At 46.2% G+C, this 15,895-nt stretch overlaps 1 protein-coding gene across 2 annotated transcripts in view; it reads right to left on the bottom strand.

Annotated features, from left to right (window-relative positions):
* Positions 1-15,527, bottom strand: part of CLK3 (CDC like kinase 3) — a 69,849-nt gene extending 54,322 nt beyond the window's left edge. The window contains exons 1-2 of one of the 2 annotated variants that reach the window (XM_056572669.1): positions 15,222-15,527; positions 2,589-2,674 (exon numbers count right to left, since the gene is read on the bottom strand). The gene's annotated coding sequence lies outside the window, so the exon portion shown is untranslated. The remainder of the gene's footprint in view (positions 1-2,588; positions 2,675-15,221) is intronic. The other variant, XM_056572671.1, reaches the window with a different exon arrangement.
* Between the last annotated feature and the right edge of the window lie 368 nt (positions 15,528-15,895).

Below are 15,895 nucleotides of genomic sequence, written 5' to 3'. Positions count from 1 at the left end.
AGAGTGAGCCAGTCCGGGCCATCCATCTTGACTGGAAGGCCCTCTTCACCACTCAGGGCCAGCCCCGGACTACTGTGTTTCTCCGAAAATAAGACCGGGTCTTATATTAATTTTAAGACCAAAAACACACTAGGGCTTATTTTCAGGGTAGGACTTATTTATTTATGGGGGGCTGCAGGGCTGTGGGAGGATGGGGGGAGCTGCAGCAGTGAGGAGGAGGATGGGGGGGCTGTAGTAGCCCCACATCCTCCTCACTGCTACAGCCCCCCCCCCTCCTCACTCCTACAGCCGCCCCCCCCCCTCCTCACTGCTACAGCCCCCCCCCCTCCTCACTGCTACAGCCCCCCCCTCCTCACTGCTACAGCCCCCCCCTCCCTCACTGCTACAGCCCCCCCCCCCTTCCTCACTGCTACAGCCCCCCCCCCCTTCCTCACTGCTACAGGCCCCCCCCCTCTCCTCACTGCTACAGGCCCCCCCCCTCTCCTCACTGCTACAGGCCCCCCCCCTCTCCTCACTGCTACAGGCCCCCCCCCCTCTCCTCACTGCTACAGCCCCCCCCCTCTCCTCACTGCTACAGCCCCCCCCCTCTCCTCACTGCTACAGCCCCCCCCCCCCTCCTCACTGCTACAGCCCCCCCCCCTCCTCACTGCTACAAGCCCCCCCCCCTCCTCACTGCTACAGCCCCCCCCCCTCCTCACTGCTACAGCCCCCCCCCCCTCCTCACTGCTACAGCCCCCCCCCCTCCTCACTGCTACAGCCCCCCCCCCTCCTCACTGCTACAGCCCCCCCCCCGTCCTCACTGCTACAGCCCCCCCCCCTCCTCACTGCTACAGCCCCCCCCCCCTCCTCACTGCTACAGCCCCCCCCCCTTCCTCACTGCTACAGCCCCCCCCCTCCTCACTGCTACAGCCCCCCCCCCTCCTCACTGCTACAGCCCCCCCCCCTCCTCACTGCTACAGCCCCCCATAGTACCAGAACAATGGACCCCCACATGTGACCCCATTTTGGAAACTACACCCCTCATGTGACCCCATTTTGGAAACTACACCCCTCATGTAATGCAATAAGGGGTACAGTGAGCATTTACGCCCCACAGGTGTCTAACAGATTTTTGGAACAGTGGTCCGTGAAAATGAAAAATGTAATTTTTCATTTGCACAGCCCACTATTCCCAAGATCTGTCAAATGTCAGTGGGGTGTAAATACTCACTGCACCCCTTATTACATTCTGTGAGGGGTGTAGTTTCCAAAATGAGGTCACATGGGGGGGGGGGGGGGTCCACTGTTCTGGCACCACAGTGGGCTTTGGCCTGACTTCCATGCCAAACAAATTCTCTCTCCAAAAGCTCAATGGCACTCCTTCTCTCCTGAGCATTGTAGTGCGCCAGCAGAGAACTTGACGTCCACACATGGGGTATTTCCATACTCAGAAGAGATGGGGTTAAAAACTTTGGGGGGCATTTTCTCCTATTACCAGTTGTAAAAAAAATTAAATTTGGGGGAAAACTAGCATTTTAGTGAAAAAAAAAAATATCATCTACACATCTAAATTTAACAAAAAGTCATCAAACACCTGTGGGGTGTTAAGGCTCACTGTACCCCTTGTTATGTTCCTTGAGGGGTGTAGTTTCCAAAATAGTATGCCATATGTTTTTTTTTTTTTTTTGCTGTTCTGGCACTCACTCACTAAAATCCCATTGTCGCTCCTTCCCTTCTGAGCCCTCTAGTGCACCCACCGAACACTTGACATACACATGAGGTATTTCCTTACTCGAGAGAAATCGGGTTACACATTTTACAAAGATTTCTCTCCTTTCAAAAATTCAAAAACTGGGTCTACAAGAACATGCCAGTGTAAAAAATAAAGATTTAGAATTTTCTTCAATTTGCTGATATTCCTGTGAAACACCTAAAGGGTTAACAAACCTTTTGAATGTCATTTTGAATACTTTGAGGGGTGCAGTTTCTATAATGGGGTCATTTATGGGGTATTTCTAATAAGAAGGCCCTTCAAATCCACTTCAAAACTGAACTGGTCCCTGAAAAATTTTGACTTTGAAATGTTGTGAAAAATTGGAAAATTGCTGCTGAACTTTGAAGCCCTCTGATGTCTTCCAAAAGTAAAAACATGTCAACTTTGTGATGCAAACATAAAGTAGACATATTGTATATGTGAATCAATATATCATTTTTTTGGAATATCCATTTTCCTTATAAGCAGAGAGCTTCAAAGTAAAAAAAAAAAATTGCAAAATTGCAAAATTTTTTCATAGAATTTTGGAATTTTTCACCAAAATGGATGAAAGTATCTGCAAAATTTTACCACTAACAAAGTAGAATGTCACGAAAAAACAATCTCTGACTCAGAATGAAAAGTAAAAGCATCTCAGAGTTATTAATGCTTAAAGTAACAGTGGTCAGATGTGCAAAAATGGCCGGGTCCTACAGTGCAAATTGGCTGTGTCCTTAAGAGGTTAAGGTAAAAAAAAAATGGGTCCATCCTTAAGGGACTAACTCACTATATTGTTCACATACCAAAACACATGCTCAAAGAAATAAATAAAAAAATTAAAAAAAAAAAAACTTACCACGGCTGGTTTCAGAATGGAAAAAGCCCAGCTTTACAGACCATGCTTCTGATTCTTCCAGTGTCACATGTAAGGCATTCGGAAGACTGTCAAGAGAAGAACATTTGGTTTCCAAACTAAAATACAACAAAAACAGTTTCTGCCACCACAACACACATCTAGTACAATTCTACACTATCGTGTGTCCTTATATATGGGAGGCCACAATAACCGTATTCACTGCACTACTTAAAGGAGTAGTCCAGTGGTGACTCAGTGGTGAGCAACTTATCCCCTATCCTAAGGATAGGGGATAAGTTGCAGATTGCGGGGGGTCCGACCGCTGGGGCCCCCTGCGATCTCCTGTACGGAGCCCCGTCAGTCCACGGGAAGGGGGCGTGTCGACCTCCGCACGAGGCGGCGGCCGACACGCTCCCTTCAATACAACTCTATGGCAGAGCGGAAGCGCTGCCTTTGGCAATCTCCGGCTCTGCCATAGAGATGTATTGAGGGGGCGTGTCGGCCGCCGCTTCGTGCGGGGGTCGACACCCGCTATCTGGCCGGAGAGCCAGGCCCCCGTACAGAGAGATCGCAGGGGGCCCCAGCGGTCGGACCCCCCGCGATGTCAAACTTATCCCCTATCCTTTAGGATAGGGGATAAGTTTTTCACCACTGGACTACCCCTTTAAAAGGAAAACTATCAGCTTGCTTCCCCCCCCCCCCCCCACACTAACCAGCGGTACTGAATGAAAGTGTGGGGGGGGGACGCTGATCATTTTGATGCTTACCGTGCCCCTTATCCACCCCGCCGTTCAGCCGTAATCTATTTTCGGTACATGCTAATTAGGTGCTAAATTGCACCGGCCGGGCTAACTGGCACTCTGACGTCAGAGTTTCTGGCCGCAGCGCCGCCCAGCTCATCAATATTCCTCCCCTCCCTGCTCTAATGAAGAGGGATAGGCAGAGGAAGGGGAGGAATATTGATGAGCTGAGCGGCGCTGCGGCCAGAAACGCTGACGTCAGAGTGCCAGTTAGCCCGGCCAGTGCAAGTTAGCGCCTTATTAGAATATACTGAAAACAGAAGATTAAGGCTGAACGACAGGGCGGATCCGGGCACGGTAAGCATCTGGGATCGACAGATTATCGGTTTGGCCGATATTATCGGCCGATATTCAAGATTTTCTAAGTTATCAGTATCGGCAATTACCTTGCCGATAATGCGGGCGATTTAAATCAATGAACTGCAGCGGCTTTTGCGGGGCCAGAGACCGCCGCCCGCTTCTCTCCCCCTGCCTGTCCTGGGGTCCTGAGTCCAACCACCGCCGCTGCCCGACTGCCTCCCCTCTGGCCAGAGACCGCCGCCACCCCCATTGCCTCCCTCATGCCCGGTTTTATAATTACCTGTTCCCTCAGTCTGCGCTACTTCTGGCTCCGGCGACGTCCTGAGCTGTCACTGTGCGCCGGGCCGCTGACTGTGATGTCGCGTTGAGGACGTTACTTGTCATTGCACAGCAAGAGTGCAGGACGCCGTAGGAGCCAGAAGTAGCGCGGACCCCAGGAACAGGTAATTATAATTATATTCCCAGGCCGGTGAGTCTGTTCATGGTGAAGGCCAGGCTGGTTAACGGGGACAGCACTCCTCTGGTATCTGGGTACAGCATGCTCCGGTCGCAGGGTAGCAGAGTGCAGGGCCGGGGCAGGGGCGGCTGGGGGCTGAACTCACTCAGCAGCTTCTCCATTGTGCAAAGCGGGATGGTTGGACTCAGGACAGCGGCGGTGGTGGTTGGACACACACACGGCGGGCAGCGGCGGTGGTTGGACTCAGGACAGGCAGGGGGAGAGAAGCAGGTGGCGGCGGCGGTCTCTGGCCCCACAAAAGCCGCTGCAGTTCATTGATTTAAAGTGCCCGCTTTAAACCATTGATCTGCAGTGTCTTTTGCAGGGCCAGAAACAGTTTATCAGGGTATACCCACGCGCGCACACACACACACGCACCCTCATTTTACAAAGGATATTTGGGGGGGAATTAAAATGCATGGAATATCGGTATAAGTTATCGGCTATCGGCCTGAAAGTTCCCAGGTTATCGGTATCGGCTCTAAAAAAATAAAATCAATATCGGGCGATCCCTAGTAAGCATCAAACTGATCAGCGTCCCCCACACTACCAGCCAGTACTGCTGGTTAGTGCGGGGGAGAGCAAGCTGACAGTTTTCCTTCCAATAATAGCACAGGGTCATATAAGCAAAAGAGGCTTCACACTCCCAGTGGGTTGAGATAAAGGTCAGAATTTGTAACCTAAGCTGTGAGGTTCTTTGTTGTAACCTAAGTTGTGAGGATTTTTAAACGTCACATTCAGCAAACTATAACCTAAAATAATTAACCCCTTAAGGATGCAGGGAGTTTATTTTTGCACAATTTTCCTCCCATGCTTTAATAGTCATATCACTTTAAATATTTCACTTACAGAACCATGTGAGGACTTTTTTTGTTTCACAACCAATCATACTTTGTTAGGACATGACTTATTTTACCACCAAATCTATAGTGAAACAAAAATAAATTATTTGCGGGGCTAAAGAGGGAAAAAGTAAAACACAGTTTTGTATGTTTTGAGGGCTTCCATTTATGAGCAGTGCATTTTTCTGTAAAAATTGCACATTATTCTGTAGGTCCATAGAACAACAATGACACCCAATTTACGGTGAATTGTACTCCATCTACGCGACCACACCCTGAGATTGCCTTTTGCCTTACTGGACAGGGAAAACAGAGGTTAAAAGGTCCTCTCTTTCCTCTCCTTCAAGTGTATTTCTAAAGAACACAGAGAAGCAAAGAAAGTGTAAACTACAAAAATAACCCATCACCAAAGGACCAAAAGGGTGGCATGTATGGGAGTTGTCGTGGAGACTTCCCAGAAATCGAATTATCAATGAGTATAATTCACTGTTTCTCCGCTCATCTCCACGACAGCACCATGAAAAAATGAAATGAATAGTTTAGGGAGGGACCACAGCACCTTGGACTTTATGTCTATATGCCATGTCTTCACTTGCCATAATGTCAAGTCTATAGTGCTTGGAAAATGTCAATTTTTCCAAATAGCAGTTTACAGATTTGCACAACAAAAAAGTAGACACATTGGGGGAGATTTATCAAAACCTGTCCGTAGGAAAGTTGCCCATAGCAACCATATTGTTTTGTTTTTTTTTCATTTTTGAAAAAGGCCTCTGAAAAATGAAAAAAGCGATCTGATTGGTTGCTATGGGCAACTTTTCCTCGGAACAGGTTTTGATAAATCTCCCCCATTCTTCCTACGAAGAGGAAATAGCTGTGGTAGAATGTGCCCTGTTCCTTAACCCCTTGAGGACTCAGCCTTTTTTTACCTTAAAGGGGTACTCCGGTGCTTACACATCTTATCCTCTATCCAAAGGATAGGGGATAAGATGGCTGATCGCGGGAGTCCCGCAGCTGGGGACCCCTGTGATCTTGCATGCGGCACCCAGTTTGTAATCAGTCCCCGGAGCGTGTTCGCTCCGGGTCTGATTAAGGTCGACCGCAGGGCCGGCGGCGTGTGACGTCGCACCCCTGCCCCCGTATGACATCATGCTCCGCCCCTCAATGCAAGCCTACAGGAGGGGGCACGATAGCGGGGTGCCGCGTGTATGATCGCGGGCTTCCCTAGCTGCGGGACTCCCGCGATCCGGCATCTTTTCCCCTATCCTTTGGATAGGGGATAAGATGTGTAAGCACCGGAGTACCCCTTTAACAACCCTTTTTTGCACATCTGACCACTATCACTTTATGCATTAATAACTCTGGAATGCTTTTACCGATTATTCTGATTCTGAGAGTTTTTTCGTGCCATATTCTACTTTAACACAGTGGTAAATTTTCATCATTACTTGCATCCTTTCTTGGTGAAAAATCCCCCAAATTTCCTGAAAATTTAGCATTTTTCTAACTTTGAAGCTCTCTGCTTGTAAGGAAAATGGATATTACAAATACATTTTACATTGATTCACAAATAAAATATGTCAACTTTATGTTGGCATCAGAAAGTTGACATGTTTTTACTGTTTGATGACAGAGGGCTTCAAAGTATAGAAGCAATTTAAAAAAATTTCACGAAAATTTCAAAATCAGAATTTTTCAGGGATCAGTTTAGTTTGAAGTGGATTTGAGGGGCCTTTCTGTGAGAGACACCCCATAAATGACCCCATTACAGAAACTCAACCTCTCAAAGTATTCAAAATGACTTTCAGAAAGTTTGTTAACCCTTTAGGTGTTTCACAAAAATAGCAGCAAAGTGGAGGAGAAAAATCTAAATTACATTTTTTACACTAACATGTTCTTGTAGCCCCTTTTTTTCATTTTTAAAAGTGGTAAATGGAGAAAAAGCCCACCAAAATTTGTAGCCCAATTTCTCTTGAGTACGTAAATACCTCATATGTTGACATTAAGTGCTCTGTGGGCTCAAAACATGGCTCAAGAGGGAAAGAGCAACTGTGGAATTTTTTAAAACGAATTTTGCTGTCATGGCTTTTGGGAGCCATGTTGCATTTAGGAAGCCCCCATGATGCCAGAACCGCAAAATAACCCCCACATGGCATACTATTTTGGAAACTACACCTCTCAAGGAACGTTACAAGGGGTATGGTGAACCTTAACACCTCACAGGTATTTGACGACTTTGCGTTGAAGTTAGAAAAAAAAAATGGAAAATTGGATTTTTAACACTATAATGATGGTGTTACCCCAAATTTTTCTTTTTCACAAGGGGTAATAAGATAAAATGGACCCCAAAATTTGAAGCCCATATTCTCCCGATTAAGAAATAGCATAGTGCCAGTACAGCAGAAACCCCCACACATGTGAACCCATTTTGGAAACTATACCCCTCCCAGATTTGAATAAGGGGCACAGTGAGAATTTACAATTTAAATTTAAAATTTGGGAGAAAACTGCATTTTAGTAAAAAATTATTCATTTACACATCAGACTTTATGGAAAGTCATCAAACACCTGAGAGGTGTTAATGCTTACTGTACCCCTTGTTACGTGCCTTGAGGGGTGTAATTCCAAAATAGTATGCCATGTGTTTTTTTTTTGTGCTGTTCTGGCCCCAAAGGGGCTTCCTTAATGTGACAAAAAAAACAAAAACCATTTCAGAAGAACTCACTCTCCAAAATCCCATTGTCGCTCCTTCCCTTCTGATCCTCTAGTGCACCCACAGAGCACTTGACATCCACATATGAGGTATTTCCTTACTCTAGAGAAATTGGGTTACAAATTTTAAAGGTGATTTTTCTCCTTTTACCCCCTGTAAACATTCAAAAACTGGGTCTACAAGAACACGGGAGTAAAAAATTTAGATTCTGAATTCTCTCCTTCACTTTGCTGCTATTCCTGTGAAACACCTAAGGCACTCGTGCCACGCCGAGCCCCCTCTGTGAGCACACGGCCATAGGTCGCCATGGATGCCTTTTGATGCGCTCCGTCGTTACCGGACTTCCGCTATGCTACCCAGAAGACTGGAGAAGGAATCGCTGCGCCACCTTGCTTTCTACCGGAACGGCAGGAGGAGGGATCTGAAAAGATCAGTACTCCTGCGAGGAGGCTGCGTGGAAGAAGCCATACTTACCACTGCACCGCCAGGGCTGTTAACGGGTTCTGCTGTACATGCTATTCAATGTCGGCTCTGCTATACAGACTCTGTAGCACATGTAGTGTCTATAGTACACATGCAGGTTTCACAGTTTGGACTCTGCTATACATGCTGTGCAGGTCGGCTCTACTATGCGGCAGGAAGTTGTGTCTGAGGGAGAATCGTCTGAGGCATGGCAGCGTTTTGGATGAGAGAGGATGGAGTTGTAGCTGAAGGATGACAGCGACTGGTGAGGGAGGAGGCGGGACACAGTTTCACCTGACGGAGGACGGAGTTACAGCCGACGAGTGAATTCATAAAATGGACACCATACAAAGGAAACCAGGAGCTGATCAGATCCCTCGGGGATAAGAAGAGTACGTTTTCATTGACAAGAGAGAAGGTGGCATTACACTTACAGCGATGACACAGTGCTGTAACTCAGAGCTAGGTAGAGAGAAGGCAGAGCAGAGGACACAGGTCTGCACGGGAGACAAGCCACGCCCCCCCGTCTCCCCCTCCCGGAGGACGCAGTTCTACATGGGAGAAAGAATGCCTTCAGAGGAGAATAATTATTTGAAATTAAATTTTCTTTGTTTCCTTGTAAGGGATATATCTCCCTCTATTTCTTACCCGTGGCCGGATATGAGATGCAGCACATTCCCTGGTTGTCCATCCTACGTGCCCCCCCCCCCCCCCTGCAGCCTATTTAGTGAAGAGGGGGCCAGCACACAATCTTCTACTCTCTGCAACTAATGCATGCGCATCTGCCCTTTATCACAGTGCCTAACAAACGGGACTCACGATAGTTGCAGACAGAAGCCGCAGGAAGCAGAAGATGGTGTGTGTGTGGGGTCCCCTCCTCATTAAAAAGGCTGCACTGCATATTATTTATATATCTGTGTATGTGAATTTTAGAAATTGGCTGACCAACTGGTTGATAATGAAAATAATTGACAACTATTTAGTTGCCAATTAATCGATAAATTGTTGACAATACATACGACACGTCGCCAAGGGGTTAGTTATCAGCTAGGTAGCTATATTTTCAAGTGCATTATGCAGACCAGAAAAAGGATACATCTGTTTGTAAAGGGTTAGTCTGAGTCTCTTACTGCAGCTACACAGCCAGGATGCAGCATCCCCACTACACAAAGCTGTAACAGGTTTTACCACTTCTTCCTCCCTTTTAATAATACTACATGAATCCTTATAACCTTGGTGCTCTCATATATTATTGGTGTGAAGACAGTAAAGATCTAACCAGTGTTTACATGCAATATAGTCTAACCCCTCACAGTGATCTCTTCCAGCTAAAAAGCAGGAAGTCTCAGATGTCAAAACAGTAAGACCTCACTGCTACCAACTCCAGCACTTTATTACTAAATTAGAAATTTTTACTTTATTCAGGAGGGGGGGGGGGGGGGGGGAATTGTACTTTGTACACTGATGTAGATTTATTTTCTGTTACACAGGCAAATTTCACAGACTAATCTGACTATACATTTAACTCGGTACTCCAGTGGAACAATCTTAATCCTTCCAGTACTTAGCTGCTGTATGCTAGACAGGAATTTTTTTTTTCCATTTATTTTCTGTCTGGCCACAGTGCTCTCTGCTGACTCTGCTGAATTGTCCAGGGCTGCTATGGGGATTTGCTCCTGCTTTGGATAGTTCCTGACATGGACAGAGGTGTCAGCAGAGAGCACTGTGGTGAGACAGAAAATAAATTCAAAGAGAAAAGAACTTCCTCTGTACTATACAGCAGCTGATAAGTACTGGAAGGATTCAGATTTTTAAATAGAAGTAATTTACAAATCTGTATAATACAAATAAAATTAAAAAATTTTATACTACCCCCAAAGCATGATCTGATTGGTCCGTGAGGTTACACAATTCCTTTGTGAGGAACTACAATTTGGGCATACAGTCACCGTTGAAAGACAACTTATTCCCTACTTACAGAGATCCGGTGTGGAAATTTAAAAATCAGTTGCTGCCATATTCCTGCCGCATCCCATTAATTTGAATGAGCTGACCGGATCTTAACCCCTTAAGGACACATGATGTACTGGAAGGTCATGTGTCCACTCCCGATCTATAACGCGGGGCCACGGCGTGGCCCCGCGTCATAGTGGGTCGGGCCCGGCCTCTAACAACGGCCGGGACCCGTGGCTAATAGCGCGAGGCATTGATCGCTGTGCCGCGCGCTATTAACCCTTTAGACGCGGCGTTCAAAGTTGAACGCCGCGTCTAAAGTGAAACTGAAAACATTCCGGTTAGCTCAGTGGGCTGTTCGGGATAGCCGCGGCGAAATCGCGGCATCCCGAACAGCTTACAGGACAGCGGGAGGGCCCCTACCTGCCTCCTCGCTGTCCGATCGCCGAATGACTGCTCAGTGCCTGAGATCCAGGCATGAGCAGTCATGCGGCAGAATCATCGATCACTGGTTTCCTATGAGAAACCAGTGATCAATGATGAAGATCAGTGTGTGCAGTGTTATAGGTCCCTATGGGGGCTATAACACTGCAAAAAAAAAGTGAAAAAAAAAAGTGGAAAAAAAAAGTGAAAAAACATCACCCCCTTTTCCCATAAAAAAAAAAAAACAGTAAATAAAAACAAACATATATGGTATCGCCGCGTGCGGAAATGTCCGAATTATAAATATATATTGTTAATTAAACCGCACAGTCAATGGCCTGCGCGCAGAAAAATTCCAAAGTCCAAAATAGTGCATTTTTGGTCACTTTTTATATCATGAAAAAATGAATAAAAAGCGATCAATAAGTCCTCTCAATGCAAAAATGGTACCGTTAAAAACTACAGATCACGGCGCAAAAAATGAGCCCTCATACCGCCCCATACACGGAAAAATAAAAAAAGTTATAGGGGTCAGAAATGACAATTTTAAACATTAATTTTCCTGCATGAAGTTATGATTTTTTCCAGAAGTACGACAAAATCAAACCTATACAAGTAGGGTATCATTTTAACCGTATGCACCTACAGAATTAATATCAGGTGTCATTTTTACCGAAACGGAAGCCCAAAGGTTAACAAAATGGCGTTTTTTTTTTCAATTTTGTCTCACAATGATTTTTTTTTTCCGTTTCACCGTAGATTTTTGGGCACAATGACTGACGTCATTACAAAGTAGAATTGGTGGCGCAAAATATAAGCCATAATATGGATTTTTAGGTGCAAAATTGAAAGAGTTATGATTTTTTAAAGGCAAGGAGCAAAAAACGAAAATGCAAAAACGGAAAAACCTCCGGTCCTTAAGGGGTTAATTATAAACAGAGGCGGCTCTCTAATTAGGCGATTTAGGCGGCTGCCTAAGGCCTTGCGCTAAAAGGGACCTCGCGGCCGCCTAAATTGTGTAGTTCAGGGGTCTCAAATTCCTGGCCCGCTGGCCATTTGCAGCCCGTGGAACGAAAGTTTGTGGTTTGCACCAGGTGTGTAATTTGTATTGCTCGACGCCCGGCGCTAAACGCCGGCAGGTTTCACTTACCCCGCCCTCCTCCTCCCAGTTTCCCTCCAGAAATACTCTGTGCTGCTGTGCTATTTCTGTAATAAATCTAAGAGGCCTTAGCCTCACCCAAGCAGGGGGCAAAAAAGGTAAAGTGTGTGGCTTATGAATGGACCAGTTGCTATTTTTTACCTGCCTTTCACCGCTTCACTATATGATGGCACAGTCAGAGTTATATATCTAACTGTGCCATCATGTAGTGAGCGGTGAAAGGCAGGTACTTTTTTTTTTCTATTTTAAATCAACTGATGCTAGAAAGTTAAACAGATTTGTAAATTCTATTAAAAAAAAATCTTAATCCTTCCAGTACTTATTAGCGGCTGTATACTACAGAGGAAATTCTTTTCTTTTTGGATTTCTCTTCTGTCACGACCACCATGCTCTCTGCTGACATCTCTGTCAGGAACTGTCCAAAGCAGGAGAAATTCCCCATAGTAAACATATGCTGCTCTGGACATTTCCTAAAAAGGTTGTGACAAAAGAAATCCAAAAAGAAAAGAATTTCCTCTGTAGTATACAGCTGTTAAGCTGTGAATAGCGAGGTTACGCTAATATATATATATATATATATATATATATATATATATATAAATAAAAGTTTGCCTTAAAATATGCAATATATACAGTTAATTTTAACCCCTTAAGGACCCAGCCATTTTACAACTTAGGACCCGGCCATTTTTTGCACATCTGACCACTGTCACTTTAAACATTAATAACTCTGGAATGCTTTTAGTTATTCTGATTCAGAGATTGTTTTTTCGTGACATATTCTACTTTATTTTGGTGGTAGATTTTCGGCGTTACTTGCATCCTTTCTTGGTGAAAAAACCCCAAATTTGATGAAAAATTTGAAAATTTTGCATTTTTCTAACTTTGAAGCTCTCTGCTTGTAAGGAAAATGGATATTCCAAATAACTTTTTTTTATTCACATATATAATATGTCTACTTTATGTTTGCATCATAAAATTTACGTGTTTTTACTTTTGGAAGACACCAGAGGGCTTCAAAGTTCAGCAGCAATTTTCCAATTTTTCACTAAATTTTCAAACTCACTATTTTTCAGGGACCAGTTCAGGTTTGAAGTGGATTTGAAGGGTCTTCATCTTAGAAATACCCCACAAATTACCCCATTATAAAAACTACACCCCCCAAAGTATTCAAAATGACATTCAGTCAGTGTTTTAACCCTTTAGGTGTTTCACAGGAATAGCAGCAAAGTGAAGGAGAAAATTCACAATCTTCCTTTTTTACACTTGCATGTTCTTGTAGACCCAATTACCAGTGGGGGGGGTAAATTCTCACTGCACCCCTCATTACATTCCGTGAGGGATGTAGTTTCCGAAATGGGGTCACATGTGGTTTTTTTTTTTTCCGTTTGTCAAAACCGCTGTAACAATCAGCCACCCCTGTGCAAATCACCTCAAATGTACATGGTGCACTCTCCTTTCTGGGCCTTGTTGTGCGCCCCCAGAGCATTTTGCGCCCACATATGGGGTATCTCTGTAGTCGGGAGAAATTGCATTACAAATTTTGGGGGGCTTTTTCCCCCCTTTTACCTCTTGTCAAAATGAAAAGTATAGGGCAACACCAGCATGTTAGCGTAAAAAAATTATTTTAACATGCTGGTGTAGACCCCAACTTCACCTTTTCATAAGGGGTGAAAGGAGAAAAAGCCCCCCAAAATTTGTTAGGCAATTTCTCCCGAGTACGGCGATACTCCATATGTGTCCCTAAGCTGTTGCCCTGAAATACGACAGGGCTCCGAATGTGCATTTGAGGCCTGAATTAGGGATTTGCAAAGGGGTGGACATAGGGGAATTCTACGCCAGTGATTCCCAAACAGGGTGCCTCCAGCTGTTGCAAAACTCCCAGCATGCTTGGACAGTCAACGGCTGTCCGGCAATACTGGGAGTTGTTGTTTTGCAACAGCTGGAGGCTCCATTTTGGAAACAGTGGTGTACCGGACGTTTTTCATTTTTATTGGGAGGGGGGCTGTGTAGGGGTATGTGTATATGTAGTGTTTTTTTAACTTTTTTATTTTATTTTGTGTTAGTGTAGTGTTTTTAGGGTACAGTCACATGGGCGGGGGATTACAGCGAGTTTCCCGCTGCGAGTTTGAGCTGCCGCGCAAAATTTGAAGCATCGCAAACTTGCAACCTGATACTCACTCACTGTAAGCCCCCTGCCCATGTGAATGTATCCTGTACATTCATGGGGGGGGGGAGAGAACCTCCAGCTGTTGCAAAACTACAACTCCCAGCACACACAGTATCAGTGCATGCTGGTAGTTATAGTTTTGCAACAGCTGGAGGCACACGGGTTGGGAAAAACTGAGTTAGGAAACAGACAATGTTTCCCAACCAGTGTACCTCCAGTTGTTGCAAAACCACTACTCCCAAACATTCTCAGGCATGCTGGAAGTAGTAGTTCGGCAACATCTTTAGAGCCGGATGTTGCCGAACTACAACTCCCAGCATGCTTGGAGTTGTAGTTTTGCAACATCTGGAGGACTACAGTTTGCAGACCACTAATACAGTGGTTCCCAATCTGTGCCCTTCCAGATGTTGCAAAACTACAACTCCCAGTATGCCAAAACTGTAGTGTAGTTTTGCAACATCTGGAAGGGCACAGTGGTCTCCAAACTGTGGCCCTCCAGATGTTGCAAAACTGCAACTCCCAGCATGCCCAGACGCCAAGGGCTGTCTGGGCATGCTGGGAGTTGTAGTGTAAGGGGACCAGATGGAGCAGTCCAGATAGCTTTACAGCAGTCTGGACTGCTGCAAAGGTCCCGCGGCGCTGCCGAAGATCAACTCACCTGTCGCCACCGCCGCCGTCCCCGCAGCCGGAATCCGGGTCTTCAGGGACGAGGCAAGTACCGGGGCCGGTCCCCAGCACTCCCCCGTCCACCGCCACATCCTCCGGTCTGCCTCCCGTTCTCTCCGGACTTCCAGGGGCGGGAGGAAGTAACTGCCGCCCCCCCCCCCCCCCCCCCCCCCCCCCCCCCCGCGCTTAGGGGGCCTCAGATTTATTTTTGCCTAAGGCCTCAAAAAGTCTAGAGCCACCACTGGTTATAAAGCACCCAACCTGATCCTAACTATAAATAAATAAAAACTGAGAATTACCCTCTCACCATCTACTGCATAAGGGGAACCTGAAATAAGAAATACCCCTTCCAATGTCCATCAGCCAAGAAATAGGGCAGCAGATCCATACGTGTTCAGTGTAGCCCCACATCCTCCTGTCAGCAGCCCGGAAGGCAGTCGCTGTAGTACACACCCCTATGTATTATATACAGTGCAGCCTCCACAATTGCCGGCGCCGTATACACTCTAGGACAGGACGCTAGCGGCAGTTAATGTTTATCCTGACCGTGCGTCTATACCTCCGGCAGGAGAGCAGCTTGTGGGGTTATTTACAGCCTCAGTGAGGGCACCGCATGCAGCCACCACCACCCCATATTATGCTAAGCGCTCACCTGAAGATCTCGGCTTACACTGGCATTAACCCCGTCCGGGAAGCACTTCTCAAAACTCGACACCGCCAGTTGTTTCCGTCACGGGGCACCGGAAGAAACACGGAGCAGGAAACGGATCACTGGGTGCAGTTACCGGGTTGAAGGGAAACGCTCCATTGCTCACGCCACCCGTTACCTAGCTCACCGAACAAGCACCGAACCCAGAACGGGGATCCCGTGACGTCACATATAACTGGCCCCGCCCACAGCCAGAATGCATCCTGGGCCGAAGGCCAACCTCCCGAGCTAATTGGCCACGAGTGTTCACGTGATGCTGACAGTGTCGTCCACGTGGTCAGTGCTTTTTTAGCCAAGTACTGAGCCGTTCAGATGGCGGGAAGTGGTGTCTGAGTCAGTTGTCCCGTACATGGGGTGATGGGCGGGAGGCGCACGGAGACAGCATTATTCGAAATAGGATTTCAAATGTTACCGAGAGAGGCAGAGCGGATGTCCGGATGAAAGTCTCATCCATGAATAGATGTGGTAGAGCGGTATAGGCGACTATGCCTCATCTGACCAGCGTGCCAATGTCCCGCAATTTGATTTGTTAACCCCTTTATAACCGGGTGAATTTTTCCTCCTTGCCTGTCAATAGCTATTATTTTTCCTCATTTGCACACTCGTGAGGGATTTGG

This window comes from Hyla sarda, chromosome 4, assembly GCF_029499605.1.
Source record: "Hyla sarda isolate aHylSar1 chromosome 4, aHylSar1.hap1, whole genome shotgun sequence".
Lineage (NCBI taxonomy): Eukaryota > Metazoa > Chordata > Amphibia > Anura > Hylidae > Hyla > Hyla sarda.
Note: the sequence above shows the minus strand (reverse complement) of the source record. Positions and strands in the feature narration are given on the sequence as shown.